The following is a 5,663-nucleotide window of genomic DNA, read 5'->3' as shown; positions in this document are numbered from 1 at the left end:
ATATATATCATCGTTCCCATCGATTCATGAATTCACCATGGACTAGAAGAAGCAATTAAAATAGATAAACAAAAGGACAAATTCGTAAAAAAAAGAAAAAGGCCTAAAGCAGATCGCCGTTAGTGTATACCATACTATGGGGGCTCTCGTGGCCTAGAGGTTAAACTGTTCGCCTCTCACTCAAAGGTCCCGGGTTCGAATCCGTGTAGCGACCAAAGTACTTTCTGCCCCCCACCCCTCACCTCCTTTGCCCCCGCCTCTGAGCTCTTGACTCTTTCTTCTGCAGCCTTGGCTCCTTTTTACTGCTGTCTTTCAGCCACACCCCTGAGCTTCTGGTAGAAAGATTATCTACACCTAGCCTTCTCGGACAAGGGCGAATAATCTCGGAGGTCCCGAGTGCAATTTGCGCATGTTGAAGATCCCTTAGTGGTCTAAAATCCATAAGAGTAGGCTTCAGTCGCCACCCGGGCAAAATTCAAAATCAATTATTAGAATTTGAATTTCAGCGAAAAATATTTCTCGACCTCTTCTTGCAAAAATACCACAGCCATTAAGAAACAGTGATTAAAAAAAAAAAAGAACTCATCATTTTGGGCCTAGTACTTTGTACATCTGAACAGCTGGCTGACGATAATGATTATGTAAGGGTACGTTCACATTGCTTTGAAAGATACTCTTTACCAGCAACCCTCAGTGCGTCACTGGAAAACCTGCAGAGAAAGAGAAGTAGGCCTAATGAAGGGCTGACCGCTTTGGGCCTGGTTGTAAAGCTAAGAAGGTTGATACTTGTACAACTTTAACTGTATAAGCCAAGGTAGTAGAGAATCTTTGGTCAGCTGAAAATGTTTAATGTGACTCACAGAGAGGTGCTTGTAATTTAAAGAGTATCTTTCAAAGCAGTGTGAACATACTCTTACATAATAATTAATCATCATCGACAGCCAGCTGTTGTCATTTTTATCATCATAGATCAAAATTCTTTCATCTTCACCATCTTACTAAATATTCATATGACCTTACAGCATGCATCAGAAAAACACAGAGTATGTATCTAGATCTAGCTTAAGTTTGTTATTGTTTATGTTGCTGCTCATTAACACTATGCATTTGATTGTAAGCCTGCGTGTGTGTGCATGTGAGTGTGTGTGTGTACGTTTGTGTGTGTGAGTGAGTGTGTGTGTGTGTGTGTGTGTGTGTGTGTGTGTGTGTGTGTGTGTGTGTGTGTGTGTGTGTGTGATTGTGTGTATGAGTGTGTGCGTAAGGTGCGAACGGGGGGGGGGGGGAGGATTTTTTTACATAAAGGATATTAGATTTTACTGGGTGACTAAGGCAAGCTTCCTACGAAACCCAACCTCTGTCTCCAGCGCTGCGACTTGAGTACCATTCATACGTGACACTGCAATCATTGCTTTGTTTCAGAAAAAGTATCCTGAACCTGAAAAAGTACTAAAACAACACAAGGATGGGACCCAAGAGAAATAGAGGTGCAGCAAAGATGAGCCAGAGAGGGACAGGCAGAGGCCAGGTGGCTGAAAGGCCGAGGTCTCCAACACCACCGACGGCAGAAGATGAAGCCATGTTGGTTTCAGAGCCAGAGCAGCCACAGCATCACCCTGCACGGGGGTGATCTCGCAGACATCACAGCAGCAGCCCACAAAAAACGTAAGAATAAACCCTACTACTATACAACATTGACAGATGCGCAGAAAGAAGAGGTCATTGACTGGCTAAAAGACCATCCCTCTATCTACGCAAAGAGACTGACAGATTATAAAGACTCGCAGAAGAAAGAGAAGCTATGGGAGGACAAAGCTGCTGACAAAGGTGTTGAGTTGGCAGACCTCAAAACCTTTTACAAGTCCAACTGTACCAAGATGTCCCGCATCAAGAATACTGTGGGGAAGTCAGGTTGTGGTGCTGAGACAGTCGAGGACCGGTCTGCCACTGACAAATGGGTGTGGGAGAAGTTATCCTTCATCAAAGACCACATCGAAACTGTGGAACGCAGAAACGTGGTGAGCATCCGTGGTACAGGGAGGGGAACACCAACAACAGCCACAGCTACTGGGCCAACAGTACCTCCACCAACAGAAGACATTATCCAGTCAGACTCTGGGGCAGCTGGGAGACTCTCCACAGAGACTTGAAGCGAAGTCTGATTGAATTTATGTCGGGCAAGAAAGGTGGTCCATCCACCTTTGCCATACATATAGATGAGAGTCTCGCACAGCTTCCTGGGGACATCAAACGGGACACAGAGATCAAGGTCTTGAAAGTGCTACACGAGGGACAAAGGCAGGCTGATGAGCGCCAGGAGATGTTGAAGCAGATGCCCATCTTCCCACTACAGCAGCAGCAACAGTCCGCCCCAATGCAGCCACAACTTCAGCCTTACCTACCAAGCTCCACCAGCATGATGCAGTATCCCCCAAGAATGGTGTCCCACAGTCACCAGTGGCAGCCTCCGCCACCACAGTGGTCGACCCAGCAGATGCCAAGTCAACAGCGCACTGGTGTCTGGGGCTCCCAAGACTGTCTTTATATGAGCAGACAGTACCCTGCCCTGTACCCACAACCACCATCACAACCATCAGTGATCTCCACCAATAACCTGGACCTGGACATGGTAGCAGCTATAACCAGTACACCCATAGCAAGGGCATCTACCAGCTCCCAAGGTTCTACTGCTGCTGACAAGACCACACACTCCCTGAACCTGAGTGACATTATGCGAACAGCCATGATCACTGCAGGGATAACCACCAGGCCACTATCTCCTGTGACCCCTCAGGGAACTCCTCAAGCTCCACCTGAAGATGATGATACCACCAATATGTAAATGTGACATTGGCACTCGAGAATATTGACACTCGTCAGTATCTGCTGTATAAATATATAGGCTATGTGTGTGTGTTTGTCTGTGATTGTTACGTTCCACCGATAATTGTTTAAGTTGGATGCTTTTTGCACATATTGATAACATGTTTCTTAATAATAAAACAGAATATGTCAAATTGAAAAGAAATGCCTTTTATTTTCAAATAAACTTTTTAAAAAGATAGATATAAATGGAAAAGTAGTTGAACAATACAAAACACACAAAATCCATCCCCACCCCCACACCCAACCAAATGAAAAAGAAATAAAGAAAATAAAAATATCAAACATAATACAGTAAAACCTGTAATGTCAGGACCCTGTGGTGACAGGACACCTCTATTCAAAGCAAAAATTTTCTAATGCCAAATTGCTCTTTTCATCTGTAAATTGTCCCTGTGGGGGTAGGACCCTTTAATGTCAGAGCTATTTTGAGATTCCCGAAGAGCGTCCTGTCATAGCAAGTTTTACTGTAATAACAAAAAACAATAACATGAATAATAATCAAAGCATCTTCCAAAGTACATATGAGCAGTTCCAAAAACCTCATCAGCCAAAAGGGGATAAATGTGTCAAAATTTATGCTTTTACACCTTTTCCCGACCTATTTCGTAGATTGTCAGATCAATTTCGACATTGTGATTTCAGTTCGACTACTCAATGAGAAGTGACGTCACGGGATCAAATGACTGTCTTCTGTTGTCTTCTTTGTTCAGTGAGCCATGGTTTGGTCCTGCAGCTCCTAATGAATGATCTTCTCCCTCCTGCTGGTAGGTCAACCTCCCTTTGTCTTTGCTGCTCTTCCTCCGCCTCAAGGGCTAGGATGTAGTTAGACAGTAGGGAGACAAACATCATGTCTTCTTCAGATAGATTATGCTCTGGTACATCTAGAACTTCTGGATCTTGTAGTTCTGCTATCGTGGTGTGGAGTCCAAGATGCAAAGATTTTGCGGATCTGCTCTGGATCAAAAGCGGCTTGAAATCGGCGATCTCGAAATTTTCCAAAGCGTAATACAGCTTAACAATGCACAACAGAGCTTGATAATCGTATCAGAGCGTGATTTAAGGCGTCATAATAGCACCAAAGCGTAATAATGCTTATCAACGCGTGATTTAAAGCGTAACAAAGCATAACAAAGCCTGATCAAATCGGGAAATAATTCATCCCCCAAAGCGTAACTAATTCGTATCAGAGATTATCAGAGCGCAACATTACTTAGAAGATCGTGATATTTTTTTGAAAAGTAAACTAACTAAAATGATGGCGCTTTGCTCACAGATTCAAAGCACGGCATTCGCCGTTGGTGTGAACAGTGTATAACAAAGTGTGTCAATCCTTGATCAAAGCGTCTCAATTCGTGGGAAAGCGTAACAAAGTGTGTCAGATCTTCATGCCAGATCGTAGCAAATCTTTAGACATCTTAACAAAGCGCGTCAAGTGGTGAAAGACCGTGAAGACTGGGGTCCAAACTATTAAAAAATCTTTGTTAAGCTTTCTTACGCTTTGAGTCAAGCTTTGATGAACTTCGTTACGCTTTGTTAAGCTAAGCGCCATCAATAAAGCGCCGTTGGTGTGAACTCTACATAAATGAAAAACAGGTTTTTGCCAAGGTCGAGCAGTCTTGATTTCTCGCAGAACCTTTTGAAGGTATTTTCAAACGAAGTATAGATAGACCTAGTCCGGGAACGTTGCCCCAACCACAACTGAAGTATCTGAACATTTAAAAATCTCTAGCTCTAGAAAGAAATTGAATTCGAAGCAAAAAATGCTTCCTCCCAGTCCCAGCTTGACTCACTCATTGTTCATTGCATGTCGATCCTATATTATATATATTTATTTATTTATGTACAGAGATGCGTGTACAGTAAAACCCTTAAATCAAACAGAATTTTTCTAATGGTGAAGCTTGTCACTGAGAGGTAAAGGGGTTGGCGAATCACCGTGGGTGCTCTTGTGGGCTCTTTTCTTTGTCCCTCCATTGACAGTTTAGCAAAGAAAAGGTATCCAAATGCTAATTACAGCAATCGGTATCGACTACGGGGGTAGAGACGCTGACTGAATTTCGTGACCTCATCAAGGTCGGCAGGGTTGGGGGTAGGGTGGGAGGGAATTGCAACCCACGGGTACACGAAAGAGTAATTTTTAAAAAATTAACAAACAAGTTGTTGGCATGAAGCCATACTCAACTGAGAAAGCAATTATCGCAATGGTCAGCGATTGAAAACGAAGCCATAAATACATGTATATCGGTAGGCCTAACATTATCATCTAGATCTATCCCAAACAGTCGATTTGCCCATACAATACATATAATATGTGTATTTTCGAATAAATGCTTTCGTCTTACCTCCAGCGTTGTAATAATGTAAGGCCTCTTGCCACACCTGCATGCACGGAAAGTTTTAAGTGTGAACGGGAAAACCTTAAAAACTTCGACAGTAAAGAGGTGAAGGTCGTTTTCGTTGTGCGTAGGAAGGAAAAAAACCCATTAAGATTTACCTGGGCGGTTGACGTCTAATCTAGGTCAAAGTCTCTTCAGCTGACTGCTGGGTTGTCATCAAGTGGCTTTGGTTGTCATACTCGAGGGTCAAAAATGGTGGGGACTGGTTGTTTAAGGAATACGGGAGTCAGGAAATTATGTCTGTCCGCCTGACTGACTCTTTGCCTGTCTGTTTGTCTGTCTGTCTGTCTGTCTGTCTGCTATGCCTCTGTCAGTCTGTCTCTCTCTCTGTCTCTGTCTGTCTGTCTGTCTGTCTGTCTGTCTGTCTGTCTGTCTGTCTGTCTC

At 43.5% G+C, this 5,663-nt stretch overlaps 1 protein-coding gene across 1 annotated transcript in view; it reads right to left on the bottom strand.

Moving 5' to 3' along the window:
* Positions 1 to 5,267, bottom strand: part of LOC101848039 (thiopurine S-methyltransferase) — a 16,532-nt gene extending 11,265 nt beyond the window's left edge. Inside the window, exon 1 of the mRNA XM_035969242.1 lies at positions 5,226 to 5,267. The gene's annotated coding sequence lies outside the window, so the exon portion shown is untranslated. The remainder of the gene's footprint in view (positions 1 to 5,225) is intronic.
* Between the last annotated feature and the right edge of the window lie 396 nt (positions 5,268 to 5,663).

The sequence above is a fragment of the Aplysia californica genome, unplaced genomic scaffold, assembly GCF_000002075.1.
Source record: "Aplysia californica isolate F4 #8 unplaced genomic scaffold, AplCal3.0 scaffold00130, whole genome shotgun sequence".
In the NCBI taxonomy this organism is placed as follows: domain Eukaryota; kingdom Metazoa; phylum Mollusca; class Gastropoda; order Aplysiida; family Aplysiidae; genus Aplysia; species Aplysia californica.
The sequence above is the reverse complement of the archived record's forward strand: the minus strand, read 5'-3'. Positions and strand labels throughout refer to the sequence as shown.